Source organism: Cucurbita pepo, chromosome 18 (assembly GCF_057944985.1).
Source record: "Cucurbita pepo subsp. pepo isolate OVF chromosome 18, ASM5794498v1, whole genome shotgun sequence".
NCBI lineage: Eukaryota > Viridiplantae > Streptophyta > Magnoliopsida > Cucurbitales > Cucurbitaceae > Cucurbita > Cucurbita pepo.
In genome coordinates, this window is record NC_141815.1 from 4,947,873 (window position 1) to 4,971,442 (window position 23,570).

Genomic DNA, 23,570 nt, shown 5'->3' on the forward strand with positions numbered 1-23,570 from the left:
ATTTCAACCAAGAGCTGGTTAGAAGATGAATGACTCATAGATCGAACTTGGAATCTATGATGGTCACTCTTAGATACCAAGACAATTCACTCCAGAATTAGCTTGATCAAAACTAATTCAATTAATCAGTTTAAACATCAAACCTAAAGCAAGGTTTGAAAAAGAATAACATCAAAAGGTTATCAAGAAAACGCAAAGGTTTTTTCTGTATTCAACAAAATCCATCCTAACATGAATATTACATGCCTTCAAATAGGCCCAAAAGATAACCCTAACAAAATAAAGTTCAGCCACCAACCACTAATAAATGCTAATAAATGCTATTAAATACAAATTGGAGAAAATAAGGCATTAATAAATTTCCTTAATTGGTAATTCAACTACTAAAGGCAAGTCTTCTAATTATTCTTTTAGTGGTAATTCAACTATCAGCCACTCCATTATTTTCTTGATTTGATTTTTGAATCTTCTTTGTATTGCTTCTTGTAATTGCTTGTTCGGGTACATGGGAGTGATCAGTTGTTGGATTCATATCAGATTGAATGTGTAATCACTATTTTATTAATAATGAAATCCATGTAAAAGTATTATTATCCTACCTTTTAACTCTAAACCTATGCAAAATTTGATTATTTAAAATTATGTTTATGGTCAGTAACCATAGAGGAGAAAAAAATCGTTGAAGTTATTCCATAATATAATTTTTAATTTGATAATTTCACTTTAATCATCAATCATGAATACATAAAGAAAATGTTAGAATTTAGATAGACGATGTGAATTGATATAAAAAAAAATGGTAGTAAGAGGGTTGTCCCTTGCATCCTCAAGATATGCATATTTCACTATTACAACGCCCATATGAAATAGAATAAAATATAAAATAGGTCCCATCGAGATTTGAACTCGAGTTATTAGATTCAGAGTCCAATGTCCTAACCACTAGACCATGGGACCACAAATATTTGTAAGAATTTGTGTGTAATAAATCTCTTAATTTCAAAAAATAAATAGTACCTTCATATACTTTCAGAACTTCAAAAATTACCGATGTCTCCTCGTTTTTCAGTTTTGTATTTGATAGGGTTTCAACACATTAAAATCAATTAATATATTAGGTGACGTTTAATTATCTACCATTCTTTTTTAGCCCTACAATAATAAATATGGTTAAAAAGTAGTGAAAGAAGTATTTTGTTCGCCCAATTTTCTACCATTCTTTTTCAGCCCATGAGAAGCATACCCACGGTAAGATACTTGCATTCACGTTGTCCCTTGCGTTTTTCTTCACCGTCAGCAAATTTACAATTTTTGCATACTGAGGTATAAAGATAGTCGAATTGTGTAGGTAGAAGACACTACAACGTCGTGGGAACATATGGCAAGCAAATAGGGACTCACCATAGTTGAGATATGAACAGAAGAGCGACGGATAAATGGAGTCAAAAGGTGTCGAGAAGAAAGAGAAAGGCAGACAGAAAGACGCGTGAATTGGGAGAAGAAGACAACGGGATAGGGTCATATTTTGTTTGAATTCGGGCAACCCATCACTACAACCAACCCACGACCCATCATTCCTTTCGATTGGTGACCCATTTGCAAGAAGTTCAAGAAACGAGGCTCCGAACACCAGACAAGAGGTAAATAAACATCTTTGAGTTTTCTGAATAAATACTTGAGAGAATCGATTGGATTCTAATATATAACCTAAGTCGAGTATGAATTAATGGTACATGAAAGAAAAATATTAGAATAGTGAGTTAAAGGCCTAAATCAGATGTTTTGTTAAAAAGTTAAGTAACATTAAATTAACCCCTTAAACAAACTATGCTACTTACAAAATTTTAATACTTGGAATATTATTCTATGTTAAAGCTACGTATGAAATTTGATAGCGATTGGATATACCTAAGATGGTAAATCGAGAGGAGGTGTAAAATGACCATAATGTCCTTCATCCAAATCAAGTTACAAGTAAATTTTCACGCCCATGGAATCACATTAGATTTCCCTTTCATGTTTAGCTAAGTTAAAACTAATGAGTTTTGATGCTACTCCATGATATAATGTATAAGCCTATGTTAATTTATAAACCATGTTCCTAGAATATACTTAGGATCAATTGAATACAATGGTCAATAAGGTTGTTAGGATTCATACCCAAAAGTGACCGTTATCTCCCACCACTTGGTGTGCAACAATGCCCCTATTCCTCTTTTATGCCCTGCCCTTTGTATCATGAGTAGGATGATAGGGAGGGCCTCCTATTTCCCTCACTTAGATGAGATACACAACATCAGAATTTAATAGCAGGATGATATGATCGTGATAACACCACTCATGTGTTTACAGGAAGAGGACTAAAGGTTACTTTATGGAAAAGTTTTTAGAATCCATAAGGGACATGTAAGAATATAAGCTCTAAGTGCCACGACCCTGATAACTCAATAAGAGATAACATCCTAGCTTAAGGTTTCCATTAAGAGCCTACAAGTAGGCTATTTATTGACTTTTTATTCCATGTTTACATTTATTTCAGTTAACTAGGAGTTGGTCGTGGATGGGAGCGAACTTTGGAGCGTGGGTGATAAGGCAACCCAATCCTCACCCCAACAATCCAAGCTTTTTTTTTAAGCAAAACCCTTGAATCAAAGAAATTACACATTCTTATACAAAACTCGGATCAACCAAGAGATAGTTAAAAGTAGATTACCTCTTAAGGTAAAAGATCTAGAAACAATATTTGAAACCTTCTTCTAAATTGAGTCACTCCACAGTTGATCTTGATTAAGACTTGATTGAACGACTCGGATACAATCTACCACAAGAATTGCATGAAACTTAGAAATGACAGAGATGATGCTCAAATTTTAAAGGGTGGAAGTCTTGTTTAGAACTTAATTTTATTCACAAAAATTCTCCTTTTTACCCCGTAAGTTCTCACCTTTTTGCTCTTGTAACTACAAGAAGTTAAGGAATTAAAATAATAAAGAAAGTGTATGAAAATAAATTATCAATGAATGCTATTTATAAAAACTTGATGGTGTGCAAATATTCACTTTTGAAGCTCCAAATGGTACTTCTTCAATCAAATCAACTTTTATCACATGGAATGGAGGTTGAATAGAGCCTATCTAATTTTGAGGATGAAGAATGAATGCTCGTTGAATATTCTTGGTCTTGAATTGTGTAATAGGTCTAGTTGAAACATTTGGAACACCTTGATCCATATCATCTTCCCCCTCTTTAAAATTATTTGTACTCAAATCAGAAAATCATAACCTACTTCAAAATAACTCAAGTAAGCGACATTGATAGTAAGATCAATTTTATAGGTATTGTTATTAATTCTTTCAAGAACTTTGTAAGGGTGATCCCCTCTTGAATGTAACTTTGTTTCCTTTGACATGCAAATCACTCCTTGCCAAAATGTATCCAAACTCAATCATCGGGGTGAAAAATGTGTTCTTTTCGTCCTTTGTTAATTCTTGAAACAACTTTAAAATTTTGTTTCTCAATCTTCACGTTTTTTTAAAGGATTTTGATCAAATCTGCCTTGCTTGTGCTGCTTCACTCACAAAAATATTAGAAGGAATAACAAGCAAAACCAAAGGCGTAAATGGATTAAAATATTATAAGGAATAACAAGCAAAACCAAAGGCGTAAATGGATTAAACCCATAAACATCTTTCAAAGGAGAACAATGAATGGTACTATCAATTACTATATTATATGCAAACTCTACAAAACCATTAGTCCCAAGACTTATATTCTATTAACCACTTACTTTTGTTCATCATTTTACTCCAGATTAAGTTAGTATCACTTCCTTTTGTTCATCATTTTACTAAAGACTAAGTCAATAGGTAATAATATATCTAAAAATTCCATGTAATTGTTACTACTTCCGTAAAGACTAAGTCAGCAACCCTTCAAACTAAAATTTTTCTTGGAAAAGTTTTATAAAAAAGATAATGTAATGCCCGTTAGATTTAATATATATATATATATATATATATATATATATATGTATTAAAATAAAAATAACAAACTAAAGAAAAGAAAAAAAAACTGACCACCTCCTTTAATCTCCCTGTCCATCCCCTAAAATACCTCCTTCATTGAGTATCAATAATTCAGTAAAAACAGAAATAGAAAGAAAATATTTTTATGGAGGAAAAAAATGCATATAATGGAGAGATGCTGAAGGAAAAGGAAGGCAGATAATGGAGAGATGGTAGGCAGAGGAAGAGAGATGTCATTTGAAAAGATTAGTGATTTAGATGTGAGTTAGAAATTTAGAAAATTATCTGTTGAATGATCTGAATTAGAAATTATCTATCAGTCCATTCAAATTGGTCTTAGAATCTATTTCAATTCTTCGTTCAGATCTAGTTCCTCTCGCATTACTCCCCTACTTGGAATGGACAGGCCAAAGAACAACCCCAGCAACCCAAACCAATGGTCTAAGCCAACCTCCAACCACTTTGTTGCCCCTATATGAGTTACAAGCTCACATTACCAAGCTCGGCGATTTCCTTAAGACAATGACTACTTTATGAAGACTACATCCAATTTTAAATCTATCAATGTGGGATTGTTGTAGCACAGAAATGTATCATATTTAGAGGTAAAATAGATAAATGCATTTATTCAAAACAAATGGCAAGCTCTGTGAAACCAGCCGAAAAACAACTCCAGTATGGGTTACAAGCTCATATTACCAAGCTCGACAATTTCCTTAAGACAATGACTACTTTATGAATACTACATCCAATTTTAAATCCATCAATGTGGGATTGTTGTAGGTGAGAAACCTATCATTCTCACCTCTCCGAACACTCTTAAGGTCTCAAATTTTCATATTTTTATGCAATTACAACATATTCATATTTACAAGTAAAATAGATTAATACATTGATTTAAAACAAATTCGTTGACAATTATAGACATTCAAATATTCCTATAAAAATTGAGCCAAAAAAATTTGGAAAGTTTTAAAGTTACATTTATGAAATTGGAAAAAAGTAGTTGGCAAGCTCGATGTCCTTAGTCCAAGCCACCAAAAATATATGTAAAAAAATTGGATGTCAGGCTGAGGACTATCCAGAGAGGTCTATATTGGGTCTAGGAGAATTGACCCGGTATCCTTCCACCGACAAGACCGGAAGGTTACACTCCTTTGTGACCATTGAGAATTTCGTGAGAACCACTCGAAAAGTCGTTCAATTTTATGAAAAACTAAAGAGGTTCGGTTTTAGGGTTGATGTGGTCGGTTCAGTTCAACTGGCCACGTCATCGTCTCTTCCTCCTGCAAGGGAAGGACACGACTCATGGCGTTGCTCCTCCGTTTGAAAACGGAGTTCGCCAGCTCATTCCAGAGCATTTCTCCCCTCGATTCCTTCATAAAACATAAAGATGAACTGTCAAGGAAGAGTTTGGGATAGATATCTCACCTGCTCGTGAACTACAACGTAAGTTAAAGACGTTCAAAGTCGGGGGAAACTCGTTTTGTTGTCGGAGTAAACCTAGGAGGTGTTGTTATTAGTTACGACGATGCAGACACTGTCAGACCACACCTCCTCACCAAAGATCCTCTTTATACCTTTCTTAAACTAAAGACATAATTCTTAGAGGTTGTTTGGGCGTGGTTGAGGCGAATTTTGAGTTCCTTCCCTCGGTCTACAACTTAACCTAGAACACGATTTTTCCGTTGGTCAGCTCAAACTAGGCCATCAAACATGTTCCATTTAATCCCCTCAAGCTCTTGGAAACATCAATTTTTTATTTTAAGTGCCATAAATAAGAATTCGAATATCGTCCCCAAAACTTACCGATATCGAATTCCTTCGGTTACGCTTGTTCTTAAGGTTGTCTACCTTTGAGGCCTTCTTAAAAAATGATCCTTAGTTGTGTAGAAATTAATTGAGAATGGATTTGTTCATCGAAAATGTCTATAGCTTCGGATTGGATTTCAAGCTTTCTGATCAGGGCTTTACCGACGTTAATTTTTAATTCAAGTCGTTGGATATGTGAGCTGTGAATGTTCTAGACCCTCCCCAATTTTGGAGGAGATTGGAGCTTGAGAAATGAGTCCCATTTTTTTAAGAAAATCTTTCTCTATAAAATGTTACAATTCTTGTTCCCCATTTTTTTAAGAAAATCTTTCTCGATAAAATGTTACAATTCTTGTTCTTTGAAAACCTTTGAATTCTTATTCTTGGGTGTTGGATAAAATGTTACCATTCTTGTTGTTTGAAAACAATTCTTGTTCTTTGAAAACCTTTGAATTCTTATTCTTGGGTGTGTCCCATTTTTTTTAAGAAAATCTTTTTCGATAAAATGTTACAATTCTTGTTCTTTAAAAACCTTTGAATTTTTATTCTTGGGATTAGATATAAAATGTTACAATTCTTGTTCTTCAAAAACCTTTGGATTCTTATTCTTGAGTGTTACCATTCCATACTCGTAACAGATTAATAATGTTTTATTTCTTATGTCCCTGTTCATGTGAACTTTCAAACTTATATCTTATAGATTTTCTGCTCACAAATAGAAAATAAGTTCCCACCAAAATTTGAACTCTTATCCGATAAAATGTGAACTTTCAAACTTATATCTTATATCTTATTCTTGGGTGTGTCCCATTTTTTTTAAGAAAATCTTTTTGGATAAAATGTTACAATTCTTGTTTTTCAAAAACCTTTAAATTCTTATTCATAAAAAAACCTCCATTTCTAAGGGTAGAAATCCCAACTTGATAGCTTCATTTTATTCATAAAAAATCTCAATTTTACGTAGTACTTTCAACTCTTCAAATGCTTACTAAATGATTAAGTGGCCATGATTGGTGAGTTACTCCCACTCCCATTTAACCAAAAAAAAAAAAAAATAATAAAAAAAATTAGGACCACTTCGACAAGTAACTTCCCCATCCTATGGGGGAATGCAACAAGTTATGGAATTATAATTATAAATAAAGTTTGCAAATAAATTATCAATTAAGTGCTATATATAGCAACTCCATCCTCCCTTTCAACCGAGTAAATATTCACTCGAAACTTCAAATGATCCTTACTCAATCAAAACAGCTTGTAACACATGAAATGGAGGTTGAATCGAGTCTATCCAATTTTATAAATGAAAAATGAATGTTTGTTGAATATTCTTGGCCTTGGATTATATAATAAGTTTAGTTGAAACATTTGGAACATCATGATACTTATTAGAGGGCCATGAATAAACATTTGTAACACCCCAAACTTACTGCTAGCAGATATGTCCTCTTTAGGCTTTCCCTTTCGGGCTTCCCCTTAAGGGTTTTGAAACCCATCTACTAGGGAGAGGTTTACACACTCTTCTAAAGAGTGTTTTGTTTCCATCTCCAACAAACGTGGGATCTCACAATTCACCCTCCTTCAAGGCCCAGTGTCCTCACTAGCACTAGTTCCTCTCTTTAATTGATGTGGGATCTTACAATCAACCCCCTTTGAGACCCAGCATCTTTGTTGGCACTCGTTCTTCTCTCCAATTGATATGAGATCTCACAATCCACCCCCTTCGGGGCCAGCGTCCTCGCTACTGCTGGTTCCTCTCTCCAATCAATGTGGGATCTCAGCATCACTCCCGCTAGTAAAGTCAAATTTTCAAGTTTTGTTTTGTTTTGAACGAGACGAGTAAGTAACCCTGCTGGTGGGTATAATCTCAGGACTTCGTTCAATATCATCGTAACCTAAATGTTGGGAATAACATAAAGTTTAACCAATGAAATAATAAAATAAAAAAATGAAAATATATAGAAGAGAGTCTTACTCACAATTTTTAGGCGATTTAAACCATCAAAATCTGGTTTGTTGTTACCAAAGACTTGTAGGACCTCTTCCCTTGCTAGATCTTACCATTTTGTGTATGAGCTCAATAAAACCATAGTCCAAACTAGTAGCATTGCTGTGGTTTCTTGGCCAGCAAGGTAAAAGATTCTACATTCTTCTACTACATCTTTGATACTCATTGTGATATCGTTGTTTTCGTGCTCTTGAATTTCTTTCAAATTTGATTCGAAGAGGATGCTTAATAGATCAGTATGCATAGCTTCACCTACCATCATAGCCCTTTGCCTTTTGTTGATAACGCCCAAGAGCAACGTTTTTAATTCTTTGCTCATCTTTTTCATTCTATTGTTTGACTTCATTGGTACAAACCTGCACAAACGTTATAATAAGATGTTATACGAAATTTCATAAATATTGTTTCTATGAGATCTCACATTTGGAGAGAGAAATGAGTGCCAGCAAGGATGTTGGTCCCGAAGGAGATGGATTGTGAGATCTCACATTGGTTGGAGAGGGGAACAAAACATTTTTTTATAAGGGTGTGGAAATCTCTTTGCGAGTTTTAAAAACCTTGAGAGGAAGCCTAAAAGTGAAAGCCCGAAGAGGAAAATATCTGTTAGTGGTGGGCTTGGGCTGTTACAAATGGTATCAGAGCTAGACACTAGGCGGTGTACCAACGAGAACGTTGGCCCCAAAGGAGGGTTGATTGTGAGATCCCACATCGATTGGAAAGAGGAACAAGTGTCAGTGAGAACGTTGGGCCCCAAAGGAGGGTTGATTGTGAGATCCCACATCGATTGGAAAGAGGAAGAAGTGTCAGTGAGGACGCTGGGCCCTAAAGGGGGTGGATTGTGATATTCCACATCGCTTGAAGAGAGAAACGAGTGCCACTGTAACGACCCAAAATTTTCTACTTAATTTAAGGTCGCTACTGTATACGTACCATAAACATTGAATGCGGAAGACTTCATTTGAATTCCATAAAACATAACCTTTAGCTTAAAACACAGCCATGGACTTACGTGTTTCGAAAATCTCTTTAAAACAACACAACAAAAGACCCGAAATAAAATAAGTAAGCGTTTAAGTTTAAAACATCCTATTCTATCCTAAGTCTAAGAAAATAAATACCACTATCCTATGCATGTGCCATGATCTCGAGTTGCGGTCGTCATCAGCAGTACAGGAATGCCTTGCCTTAACCTGAAAAATGTAGTAGCACATGGCTTGAGTATTTTAAAAAATACTTAGTAAGTGACCCCACTATTGGGGTTAAATGCAACAATCACATGCAATGAAATGATGGGACCTATCTTTTGTTTCGTTTTCCCTACGGTGCAATCCTAACGGATAATCGTGGACGTGTACCATATACTCTACACACAGCCCATACGTGCGAGTATGGGCTCACCAGCTAGTTCGCACACCGCTGGGCCACAGTCCTTAGCGGGTGGGCATACTCTCGGAGCCTCTTATGCCGGGACCTGTTAAAACTAGAACCGTCACGGCAGCACTTTGCAATGTATAACGATCGTTGTCCTGCCATTGGATGTACGCGTCCGTACCCTCGTGATGGGATGAGGGTATCCCCCCAGATGCATGGACACACATAATGCATGAGGTCCCTCTATTTCTACATTTATCTTTAATGACCATAACCCCCCTGTCACGTTCTAGGCTTCATGTCATTCTCATTTTCATTTCACATTTCATACACATTTCTATCGGGGTTATGGTTCCAAACAGTTTACCGTGTTTCATGTCATACAATTCATGCGGTTCACATTCACATATTCATACAAACATGCCATAATCATTCAAGGACCTCATATCGTTACATGCATTACACATCACATCAGACTAAAAGCATACATAACATACATTCACGTTCACATAACTACGTACTTAAGCACAATAATCTAGCATACAATGTATCATATCATAAACAAGTCATAACGTAAACACTTCATAGTCATATCATTCTCTAACTTACCATAGCTTTAACGTTCTTATACCTATCACAGACATATCATTACGTAACGTATCTTAGTCATATCGTCAATCTCTCCTATCCATAGCACTCCGGTATGTAACCTAACCTTAACGTTTCATGAACGTATCTTACTGCTATCGTTACATTTCGTTTTGTGCATCCTTCTCGTATCCTATCTCAAACATATCCTTGAGCACATCGTACCATAATTATTATCATACAAACCACATATTATAACATAACATAACATATAGGAAGCATATCAATCCACAGACAATTCACACAGACACGTGCAGAACCACAGGGCATGTGTCAACATCAAATATAACCATGCCGATAGTAAGGTCACTTACCTGGCTAGCTTAAGTCGTTGTCACGAATATATCTTTAATGAAAGTTCGATTCCGTCCTTTGAAATCCGGGTCAATCTATATGAGCCCATGACATTAGTTTCGGGTTTGAATTCTACAACATTATTTCTCTAATTTACATGGGTCCATTGTTAGAAGTCTTGAAATGTTATATATCTATAATTATATTTTTATTAAAAATCTCAGTTTTCATGCTTACTGTTGTATAAAAAGTAGTTACAGCTAAGTTATTCTAAGCTTTACTATTCTCTGTATTTACCCTCTGTATTTACCTTCCCTTCCATATTTAGGTTTTCAAGTCCCTAAGCTTTTTTTTTTTTTTTTTTTTTATCTGTTGCCTTCTAATTCTGTTCTCATGTATTCCAAATTTATAGTGGATCTCTATTTCCAAATCTTTTCTTATCTCAGTGTTTCCTATTTCCTTATCTCAGTTTACTCTTGACCATTCTATCTTTAATCTATTCATTTGGCTACTAATAAAAATTTAATTTAATATTGCTAATCTGGCCTGATTTACTAGAATCGTACACATGATTGACATTTAGTTTCTAACTCAAAGCTAGATCATTGTAATAATTCAATGAAGATCTAATTATAATTTGGTGTGATTTCTAAATAAAAATAGGATAAAAGAAAATGAAGATTTAATATATACCTTATTGATCAGATCTATCTTCACGTACATCTCCAGTGAATCTCACCTGGGTAAAGGCCATTCTCATTCTTTTTTTTTTTTCTCTTAAGTAAATCTGAAGATTATATTTTTCTGTTTCTTTTTTTGCAGTAACTGTTACTTTCGTGAGTACGGATGGGTTGATGAGAGATAATTGTGGGAAGGGATGAGAGGTTAGTGGAGAGTAGATTTTTTATTTTTTTTTAATTAATTAATTAATTAATTAATTAATTAATGTATTATTATTATTATTTTAACTATTTTTATTGGTTTATTTCTTTATTTATTTTTGGGCTATTACAGCCACCGAGGACTCTAAGCCCCGAGAGTGGGCGGATTATGAGATCTCACATTGGTTGGAGAGGGGAACGACTAAGAGTGTGAAAATCTCTCCATAGTATAAGCGTTTTAAAACTTTGAGAAAAATCCCTAAAGGCAAACCTTAAAAAAGACTCATATTCATGTCTAAATGGATTAGGTATTTAAGCAATGAATAAGAATCTATAAATTGAATTGCGTAAGAGTTCACCCCCCATCCTGGTATGTAAACGGTAGATATAGCTTTAACGACTAGATTCTCAGGTTGTTTAAGATGTAAAAAGATCATTTTTCCTTGTTCATAGCTGCTTCCAAATTATTCGAGAAATCACATCAGCTGCCAAGTTTTCCAAATGAGGCATCACATCCAATTCATAATATCCATCTTTTGAGACCATTTCTTCCCACTTCCTAATCATCTTAGAGCAACTCTCACACATTGCAGGCACCATGTCGTGTATAACAATTTAAGCATATATATGAACAATTAGACTCCCAAAAATATTGTTGCTCAAAGTTTTTAAACCAATCTAGCGGTTAGTTATAACAGTTCAAGCCAACCGTTAGTAGATATTGTCTTCTTCGGAATTTTCATTTCAGGGTTTGTCCTAGAGTTTTTAAAACGCATTTGTTAGAGAGAAGTTTCCACATCCTTGCTTCGTTCTTCTCCCCAATTGATGTGAGATCTCACAAATAGACGCGTTTACAAGAGTGTGGAAACCTCTCCCTAGCACACACATTTTTAAAACCTTTCGGGGAATTCCAAAACAGAAAGCCCAAAGAGGACAATATCTATTAGCGGTGGGATTGGGCTGTTACAAATTGTTTCAGAGCTAGATACTGGTAGTGTGCCAGTGAGGAGAAAGAAACGAGTGTCAGCGAGGATGCTGGGCCCTATAGAAGAGTGGATTGTGAGATTCCACATCGGTTGGAGAGAGGAATGAAGTATTAAGAGTGTGAAATATCTCCCTAGCAGACACGTTTTAAAACTGTGAGGGTGGCGATGATATGTAACGGTCCAAAACGAACAATATCTACTAGCGGTGGGCTTGAGCTGTTACAAGTCGTATTGACACCAACAATTGTACAAAATTAAACTTATAAATACTAACTGTGAGTTTATTTATTTTGATATCTAATTACAAGAAGAAAGCATACCTTCAAGTGTTTGAAATGAAAGTCTGGATTGATTATCTTTCTATGTTTAACCCATTTGGGTCCTTCATGACTAGTAAGTCTATCGAAAAGCAACCTTGTAAGAGGGTTGATAGTTGGCTTTTGAATATCATGCATTAAACAAAGTGCAGCTTTGAGTTGATCCGGGTCGATATGGTCCAACCCACATGAACGAATTCTTGTATTTAATATAAACAAACACCCGAAAATATTTGCTAAAACCACCGCATCTAAATGGTGATAAAAGTTCTCAATTAATAAAGGGAAGGACAAAGCTAAGTCTAGTTATGTTTGCTAATTTATAATTAATGGTGACTTTTCTTGCGTCTGATAGAGAGAGTTTTTCACACCCTTATAAGAGGTGTTTCGTTATCGACTCCCCAATCGATGTAGGATCTCACACTACACCCCTCTTTGGGGCCCAGCGTCCTCGCTTGCACTCGTTTCTTTTGTAACGATACTAAATTTTGTTTATAACCTAAGGTCGTTACTGTATACGTATCATGATTATTTAATGTGAAAATACTTCATTCAAACTTTATAATAAAAACATAACCTTCTTCTTACCTGTCATTTCTAAAGCCCTTAAATAAAATAATGGGCATTGAAATAAACAAGAAATAACATAAAGTAAAAATGCCTTGTAGTTTGAAAATGCAACTAACCTATACTAACATATAATCTAATAATTCAAATTATGAAACTACCCTAAGCATGGGTCATGGTCTCCTAGGTGCGATGCCACCGTCCACCGAGAGGAGCTTTATCTTTATCTGAAAATGAGAGTAGTACATGGCTAGAATATTTTAAGAAATACTCAATAAGTGATCCCCGGTCGGAGTTAAATGCAAGCACATATAATTTCATGAATGAGACCTATCATAACAGTGTATTTTCCTATGGCGGCTATCCTAAATGGGCAATTTGAATGTGTACTTTTCCTACCCATAGTCCACACGTGCAAGCATGGACCCACCAGTCAGTTTGCATACCTGTTGGGCCCCTTTCTGGTCGGGCGAGCATTCTTTGGTAGTTGTTGATGGCGGACACCCGTTAGGAATAACAACCGTCACAAGTGCATTATGATAAATATAAAGATCGTTCCCCTGTCTTGTAGCATACGCGTTCGTACTATCGTGAAGGAGAAGGGGTATTCCTCGATGCAGGAGCACACAATAATGCATGAGATCTCAACATTTTTCCATTTTCATTATCATATAATACAATCCCGTTAGCGTTTCCTTCATATCATATCATTTTTCATATTGTTTATCATATCTTTCATGCGTATGTCAGAGATGTATTTCATGTAACTCGTTGTTTTACATGTCCATCATATCATATCATTCATGTCACATATATGTCATATCATAACGTTTTCATGCTTTCAGATTTAACAATCCACATCATGCACATATTGTATCATATCATGTATCATAACAGTCACATAGCATATCTCGAGCATGTCTTCAACATATCATATCATAAACATATCAATTCATCAAATACAACATAACATTCACATATCATAATATATACATATCATTTCATAACAGTTTGCATATACAAGCATATAACACGTGTGGAGCCACGAACACATGCCATCATACAACACAAAATTATAATTGAATGATGGTAGGGCCACTTGCTTGGTTGGCCTTAACTGACCTTTTTCCTAATCCGAGTACATTCGCTCCCGTTCCTCGAAATTACTCCAATTATCGTTGGTCATCGTAAGAGGAAGCAATGAACCTACTTTGAACACGCATAATTCCGTCTCTATTTGGTGTTTAAATTTAAGAAAAATATCATGATGTAGTCGAAACTACGATCTACAACTTTGCTAAAGAAACCAAGTTGATTTGAGTTCAAAATAAAAAAAAAATACAAAAATTTAAAACTCAAAGAAGAAAAACCTAATCGGATCTATGTTTTGACGGTTAGAAGGAGAGATGAAGTTTTGGCGTGCCATGTGTCAATCAGCGAGAGGAATGATGCGTGCTATTAGAAGGAAGACACCCATCGGGTGCCGAGTAGAATGATGCAACAAGCGTGGCATGGAGCGACATGTCTCCACCCAGACGAGGACACGCCGCCTTCTACAATACCGATCCGACCCACGTATTTTGACCCAAACCGATCTGCCACCCACTAACCAACCCGATTCGACCCTTTGTCCAAAGAAAATTGAACTGACTAGCCCACTATCATACCAGAAACCTTGACCTGCGACCCGCGCTTGCAGAATCCTCTCACGCATGGTACTCGCACGTGGCTGTCACGAGAAGAATATGTGACGACGTTTGGTAACGCGTGGCCTGCGAGTGTAAGATGATTTTTGGTCTGTTCCTAGATTTTTATCCTAATTATGATTCTAACTATATTTTTATGTGAAATAGGTCCTAAATGAGGAAAATCACTTCTTTTGGACACCCTCCTAGTGATAAAGAAATATCTCAACATATCTACTTCTCTACATATGGCCCACACATGCAAGCATGGGCCCACTAGGTAGGCTAACACACCCATTGGGCCTGACTCGTCGGGATAGCACTCGCTAACAAGTTGTGCCAGATACTATAGAGGGAAAGGGTAGGCATGACCTCATGACAAACATAAATGTCGTAAATCATCAGTCGTAATGTATACGTTTGTACTCATCATAATGGGAATGTATTATAGTGCACATGACACACAAATATGCATGAGATTCTTATAGCTTTTAATCATGAAATATTATACAAGGCAAGACAAACCTCCATTTATTTATAACATATTAAGTTTGTAAATTATGCTTACATAATTCCTCTACAATATGTAACACATAACATAGTTGTCACGAGAATTAAGCATTATAGAACAGCGTAGCATAGCTTCTATGCATAGCACAACTTATCGTGGCTCACACAACATGTTTCAGCATACCATATCATAGCATGACATAACATAGCACAATATGGAATAACATAGCATAGCATGACATAACACAACATAATATGAGATTATAAAATATATCGTAACATATTGTTCATATATATGACACGTGCAATGGCAATGGGGGATGCATCATCATACATAATACAATTCATCCAACAAAGCCGATCGTGGAGCTACTTACTTGGTTGGCCTAGGCCAAAGTAACTAATTATTCTTGGTACCAGCGTAAATTTGCTCCTTAACGTCCAATTCAACTTCAGATCCATCTTCTTGATGATATGAATTAAAACAAAATCATTGCAAAGATCGTTCACCTTGTATCCTAATTATTGAAGATAAAAGAAATATCTCAACATATCTACTTTAATCTCTTTTGATTTTCCCAAATCAAGTCTCTTGCTACATATTTAAGATTCTTGAAATTAAAAATCATGTGTAGCTGGTTTGGTATAATTTTCATTGAATATTTTAAGGTAAGACATCTTATACAGATGACGATAGCGTCGGTAAGAAGACCATGGAACTAGTGTTAGGGTAGCTGCCTTTATGTCTTTCTGTAGCCATTAGGTTAGAATACGACATTAAATTATTTTTCCTTTTTGCTTCAAATGCTACATTATTTACTTTTCAACTTTACAACTAACCCTTTACAAGACTTCCTTGATCTCATGACTTCCCTTATGTGTTTTTAGAGAATGTACCGAGGATACTTCCGTCCTGGATAGTAGATCTCTGCATAGAGCTTGAATTGGGTACAAATTCATATCACTTGGCCGACCCGTCACCCTGGACCAATAACCCACGTGCCTACCCAACTTGACCTGGCTTCTAGGTCGCATGCATACTTTACTCTGACTCATTACCAACCCGACTCGATCGTGACCCGCACACGTCCACCTCCCCTGACTCTTAAAGGAAATAAGTGCTTTAATAGAAGTTTTAAAGACAAGATTGTAAAGTTGATAGATAGGCTCCACGAAGTTGGAATAGGGGTTTGATAACTTGGAATAGGGGTTTGATAACTGAGTAAATATTCATTTGAACTTCCAAGCTTTTATGTACCTCCCTTTTGCCTTACAATAGAGAAGGAGAAAAACAGTAAATATAAAGGGTAAAAAGAAACACAGTCAAGCAAATAATAATAATCTTAACCACACTAAACAGATGCAAAGGAAATTGTGAAACAAACCATACCAAATGAAGTTATATCACAACTCATGGTATCTATCATAGATTCGAGGTATATAGCTCTTGTTGTTCATAGACTTGGGTAGCTAGCTTAGCCTACGTAATGGTTAACTGGTGTCCAAGATTGAGGTGCTATATCATAGAGCTCTCTCTTTGTCATGAGGATGCATGAGTGTGTGCTCGCTTGTAGTCATCCATGGAATGTTAGTTGGTGAACTCTTTCCATATGATCACAAGTCACCGAAGGTTGGGGGAGCAACCCCTGTGTGTGCCAACTCCATTGAGTACCCTCATAATCCATGCCTTCCCATATGACGGATCCACCGTGCAGGGTAATCAAACTAGACTATTAGGCTACACATTTTTAATTGGTCCCATGTCTTGCTCAACGGTACTGTACTTGAGTGGAAAGAGAAGTAGAAACTCTGCAAACACTGTACCGACTGCTAATGGTCTCGGAGGCTACATTTGTCTTCCTAGGTTGCCATGGTGGTCTTCTAGGTCTCTAGGGTGGTGTGGCTATCTTAACATGAACTCATGTCTCCAGGTTTATCAGTTTTGACTCCTTGAGTCTTGTTGGATTGGGAACATTAGGGGTTGCACCCTTTGATCGTCTCTTACGATTGTAATGTGCTTGGAGTACGGGAAGCGTTTCATCCTAGGTCATGTTCTAGCCAAGTTGACACTAACACCCTAGTCTTATTCAATTTCTACTATCACTCTACGGATCATATATTTAACCACCTAGAGTTAATGTATAATATCATGGATACAATTACACATGCTATATTGGGAGATAAATTTTATCAAGCACCTGGAGTGCAGATACATAGTCAATTACAACATACAAAGGCTATTTCAGATATACCTACAACAAGTGTGACATTTCTCATGCTTATCCGATCATTCTAATTTTTTGTCATACTAAATCTAACCTCATAGGAGTTGATTTTACTAGCATGCATGCATATCCAAGCTATCCCTACAAATATTACTTGCCTAGAAATTGAGTGGATACTTACATGATTTGTCTCATGCCTTCCGAGTTCAATTACTGCTGAAAAGTCACAAAAAAATTCTTGAAATTCTCCGTTGGATTCTAATTCAGACAAAAAAATTGGTTAGAATTAAAAACGGCACAGAAATGAGAAATGACACATGTTCGTGGGTTTCTTCCTTCTTACTACAATTTTTTCAGAAATCATAAGTATTTCATTCCAATCTATTTTCTTTTCATTTTCGTAACTCTTGATTCATAACTCAAAATAATTTGGTTTTTCATCAATATTGAAGATTTCTAATAAAACTAACTCTTGTGAGCCAATAATTACCCTCTTCTTATTACCTTTGTATAAGAAACGATAATTCCTTCGTAATGAGTACCGTGCACGACTCTTGGCATAAAAACTATTATCGATTAGGATTTAGTCTCGCACAAAACCCTCACTATTCCAATTAAATCATATCAATCAAAAGATTAGTGAATTAGAGAGCCGCTTCTAACTTGTTAACTTTTATAAATTATTATCAAATAGAATCTAGATCTGACATGAAATCTTCTCTTGCATCTCAACGAAGTTAGTAACATGTATTCGAGATACGATAATTGTCGTCCTTGGCCGAGCATGACTATGTTAAGAGATATTTAACTATCTCCCACGTGCTTTTAGTACTCGAATCATGTTTAGTTTTTTGTTTTTTTTTTTTTTTTTGAAGTGTATGATTATCCCTAAATTACATAAGGCTCTGCCTAACTTTTTTCCTTGTATCGTTACTAGAATAGTGATCAATCATGGGTCCTTCTCGTTCAATGGGATTTTATTCTTAAGGATTGCACTACATTCTTCATTCATTGCTAGATATTGAATTCCTCAAATTTCTTTCGTGTAGTAAAAATGCCCTTCAAAAACTTAACGTACTTGCTTTGTGGTGTTGTTTAGATTATTGTAGAAGGTTTTCATTTGTATGCAATGAGGTATTTTGTTATTGGAAAATTTTCTCAGTAATTTCTTGAACCTTTCTCATGCCTCACTCAACGTCTCATCGTCAAATTGTTGAAAAACTACTTCTCAGCCCATGAGTTAATTGTTCCTATAGACTTAAAGAAGAGACAAAAGCCCGTCTAGCTCAGTTGGTAGAGCGCAAGGCTCTTAACCTTGTGGTCGTGGGTTCGAACCCCACGGTGGGCGTTTGTTTTAGTTTTTCACATTTTAGTAAAAATGTTATTAGTTATTTATTAATTTGGTTATCAACATGACCATTTTATTTTCCAAAGATTACTTTGAAATGTTAAGAGCATATGTTTTAGTACTCATTATTTAAAAACAATATATTTAACCATTTATGTTTTAATATTTTCCAAAAATTACTTTGAAATGTTAAGCATATGTTTTAATCCTTAAACATAAAAACAATTTATTCCTTAAACATGTTTAGTTTATGAAAAACAATTTATTTAACTATTTATGAAAAACTTTTCTTATATAATATTTAGAGAATGAATGTCAAATAATATATCATTAAATTAGACATTCTATGAAAATCTTTATGGATACCATCTAAATTGACCTACTACTTCTTAAATCTCAAATATGTAAAATGACCGAAATGTCCCCCGGGCCTTTTAAAGTATTTTATGATCTAAACACTTTCCAAATGACTTACTACTTATTATAAGACTTATTCCTAAGAACATACAGATTGTTGAGATTTATGCCCTAAAGCCTCGTAATTAATTATTTAGTTTTTAACTATAATTTTATTATTTTATTTGTAATTTAATTGTTATTCATTGTATGAAAATCCAAGGTATTAATGTAATCTTGAACAATATGTGGTTGACATACAAGAGGATCGTGTTCAAGTAATAACCTAAAGAGTCTATAGTATATGGATAAGGTTGGGTGCCTTATCCTGGTAACACTGTTGATACGGCCCACTTTGTAATTGTTACAAATGGTTTGATCCAGCTGTAATTATGGACAACTCGTGAAGGATCGACTTGCTTGTAATGATTATATCAATGGACATAACTTGTTTTCTCCTAAAGGATGATACTTGTTTTTGGCAGTCAATTTGATTAACATCAAATGGAATAAAATGAAAAGACTAGTAAAAGGTAATTCTCTAAACGTTGGAGTTAATTACTTTACATGTGTGTGGATCTTGCTTTTTAGCCAAGATAATCATTGACTTTTATTGAATAAGGCTACAAGGCAAAAGATATTTTTACTAAAGGCAACTTAGTCTATTTTTTGAAATGTTAAAAAAAAAAAAAAAAAAAAAAAAAGACTAAAGTTGAAATCAATTTATGTAAATCTATCAAGACATTATGATCGGATCATAATGAATAGTAGTGGATAGAAAGTTGAATTGATTTCCTAACTCTAACCATGATACAATTTTATAAAATGTAATCAAGCATATATACTGAGAAAAATATGTACATAATCATGCCTAAGTGTAGGCTACTCCAAAAGAGAAACAAAATAGTTTTTGTTTAATTCTAAATAGAAAAAGATATTTGTATGGCAAATGTAATTTTTTAAAGGATCCTTTGATAAGGTGAGATAGTGTTAATTAAACAGTTCCAAGTGAAGCTATTGAGCATTATTGGGAGTGAGTCCCACATTCAGTAATTTAGGAATGATCATGGGTTTATAAGCCAGGAATATTATCTCCATTCGTACGAGGCCTTTTGGGAAGCCCAAAGCAAAGCCATAAGAGCTTATGCTCAAAGTGGACAATATCATACCATTGTGGAGAGTCGTGATTCCTAACATGGTATTAGAGCCATGCCCTAAACTTATCCATGTCAATAGAATCTTCAAATATCAAACAAAGAATTGTGAGGCTCGAAGGTGTTCAATGAATAAGGGCCCAATGTTTTATATATTCCAAGTGGCATAATCTGAAACCTGAATCCAAGACTTCTTATGTTCCAAGTGATGTAGTCTGAAGACCTACAGACAAAGATTATGTTCCAATCGATGTAGTAATAGTCATGAACATATTGTACCAGGGGAGTTTTAGGGGTTTCTTGAGTTTCTTAGTTTGAGAACCTTGATCCTCAATTCTTGAGTTGTACCTCGTATTCTTCTTGTCTTAATGGATATAGGGCTTGTTTGGTCCTTTACTTGGTTCTTGTCTTTAGAGCATTCTCTTAGTTTCTTGGGTCTTTTAGTTCTTATTATTGAGGCACAAGTCATATCTTAAACTACTCATAAATCATGAACTCAGAATAGTAACATGCATGAATCATTCAAAGTATCATAAAGTCATAACATGTTCTTAAAAATTCTAGTTGAGTCATTAAGAGTATTCCTTTAAGCCTTAACTTATATCCCTAACTTTGTTTAATTTCTAAATTTTACATGTTTCATAACATGTATACAATCCCACCTACAATTACCTGGAGCTGATATACAGTCAATCATGTATACAATCACACATACTCAATGGGGTGATATCATTCATCAAGCTTCCAGAGCGTAGATATACAAATTCTCATTCGCTTTTCAACGTCTGAGGTTGTTATCATAACTACCACACACAAAAAAAAAAAAAAAAAAAAAACATACAACAAATCCATACGGGTCTTACCACATATCATATACTACTAAACAGGGTTAGACTGCATACTGGGATGTGGTGAAGCATGTCGTCGAGCTGAGTCTTAGAGACTCTTATACTAATATGTCACGTCCAAATTTCAAGGTTTCAAAAAAAGAATCATACTGAAAAGACAAAAGCCAAAAAAAAAAATATATATATATATATAAAATAAAAGACGAAAATGATAAAATTTAAATAAAAAGAACAATTTTTTTTTTTTTTTTAATATAAAGTAAAATTTGACTATGGTCCCATTTATTACAAATGGAAAAATTAATCCAGGATATGAATACAAATAGAAATACAAAAGACCCGAAATTTAATGAAGAGATTGACTCTCCAGAATGATCCCCTTTGTGACCCCACAACTCTCAAATGCTCCTCCACCTCAACTGACAGCCTATAGACACCTGACAAAGAAAGGGAAAAAGGGTGAATATATAAATATACACCGTAAGCAATCTACTTATAGGCTCTTACTGTATTGTTGACATAGACAAATTTTACGCTAGGATCTAGGTGTATTGCTCTTGTTGTGTATAGCCTTGGGTAGATAGCTTAGCATACGCGGGGTAACTGGTATCCAATGTAGCTGGCGAACTCTCTCTACCATGTGGGAATAGCATGGTGAGTGATATGCTACTCATTAGGTGGAGCGAACTCTCTCTATGTATTATAGTATATAATATAATATAAATATATAATATGTCCAACAATTATATAAAAGAATTTATCTTCATTTTCTTGTTCTTCCTTATTTGACTCCAAAAAAAAATAATTATTTTTTAAAAAATTTCTTACATTTTTTAAAATGGGGGCGTTACACATACCTCTCATAAAACTCATTCTTGATTAAAATTTAAAGTTTAATTCAATCGAGGTAGAGAATACTCGCTAAATAAGTTATAATTTGTTTAAAAATTATTTGTTTGGAAATAAGAAAAGCTTATACTTATATTTTTTTTTATTCAAATATTGATTTAATTAAGACATACAAGTTTTCGTAGCTCAGTTGGTTAGAGCGTTGCTCTTATGAGCCGAAGGTCGCGGGTTTTTGAGCCCTGCCGAAACCAACCCAACCATGGATGTTCTTGGTGACTACATGTATGTTATACTCGATATTAAAAATAGTTTTTAGGTAAGTGCATAATTGAGTGTATGAACCGAATCAGGTGTTTCAAAATTCAGCAGTGATGGCTAATGGAGAAGAGAGGGAGTTAGTAACTCATTTCAACTCAATGGAGTGATTAGGTTTATTCCCTTATTCTTTGAAGGATTGTGCTAAATCATGGTTGAATACTTTAGTACCGGAAACAATTGATTCATGGAATAGTCTAGCAGAGTCATTCTTGATCAAGTATTTTTCATCCACTAGAAACTTGAAGCTCTGGAGAGATTCAAGTAGATTCTTAGAAAGTATCATCGCCATGGATTACCCATTGTATCCAAATGAAGACTTTCTACAATGAATTGAATATTGCTTACTAAACAAGTTGTGGATGCTTCCACCAATGAAGATATTTTGTCATACATATAATGAAACTTATGAGATTCTAGAAAAAATAGCATCTAACAATTGTCAATGGGCCGATGTGAGGAGAAATCTAGAAAAGTAAACACGAGGAGTACTTGAAATTGATGTTTTGACCTCTATCAACGCTTAATTAGCTTCGGTGACTAATATTCTACAAAATCTAGCGTTGGGATAAGGCTCAATCACTAAAGCACCAGTCCAAGCTACTACTAAAATGACCCAAATAGCAACCGAATCTTGTTTATATTGAGAAGAGGAACACACTCTTGATCAATGTCCAAGTAATCCGACTTCAATTTCTTATACGAGGAATCAAGCTAGTCAAGACAACCAGAAATTCTACCTAAAGAAATTCCAAAATTTTCATGGAAGGGACAAAGTTCCTATAATAAAAAAATTTAATGGAAAGAAAATTACCATCCAAGTTTTGGACTAAAAAATCAAATGACATATGATCCTCAACAAGCTAACACCAAAGGGAAAGGATTTAGCCAAGCTCAACCGATATGGAGAATATCTCTTGAGAGCCTAATAAAGAAATATATGGTCAAAAATGATGTTGTGATATAGAGTCAGCAAGCATGCTTGCGAAATTTGAAAGTTCAAGTAGATCGATTAGCAACTTACTTATGAAATAGACTTCTTGGAAAGCTGCCAGCAGATACCGAAACACCAAAAAGAGAAGGCAATGAGTAATGTCAAGCAATATAATTGAGAAGTGAGAAAGAAATACTCAGCACGGGAGAAAACTTAAAGAACATAGAGATAATCACCCCTAGGAAACTACTAAACAGAAGAAGTAGAGCACAAAATGCAAAAAACAGTGCAGTCTCCAAAATGCAAACAACCGTCAACATTGAAGAAGAGAGTAGAACATAAATACCGACACCTCTTTCTCCACAAGGTATAAAAAGAAAGAAAGAGGAAGCCCATT

At 34.9% G+C, this 23,570-nt stretch overlaps 2 non-coding genes and 1 pseudogene across 2 annotated transcripts; 1 reads left to right on the forward strand and 2 right to left on the reverse strand.

Moving 5' to 3' along the window:
* Window positions 1-885: 885 nt before the first annotated feature.
* On the reverse strand, window positions 886-957 carry TRNAQ-CUG (transfer RNA glutamine (anticodon CUG)). Its single transcript has one exon. It is a non-coding gene; the product is annotated as a tRNA-Gln (tRNA).
* A 4,300-nt stretch (window positions 958-5,257) lies between these two features.
* Window positions 5,258-14,095, reverse strand: LOC147787216 (cytochrome P450 CYP72A219-like; annotated as a pseudogene).
* Window positions 14,096-18,604: 4,509 nt separating this feature from the next.
* On the forward strand, window positions 18,605-18,677 carry TRNAK-CUU (transfer RNA lysine (anticodon CUU)). Its single transcript has one exon. It is a non-coding gene; the product is annotated as a tRNA-Lys (tRNA).
* The last annotated feature ends 4,893 nt before the right edge of the window (window positions 18,678-23,570 follow it).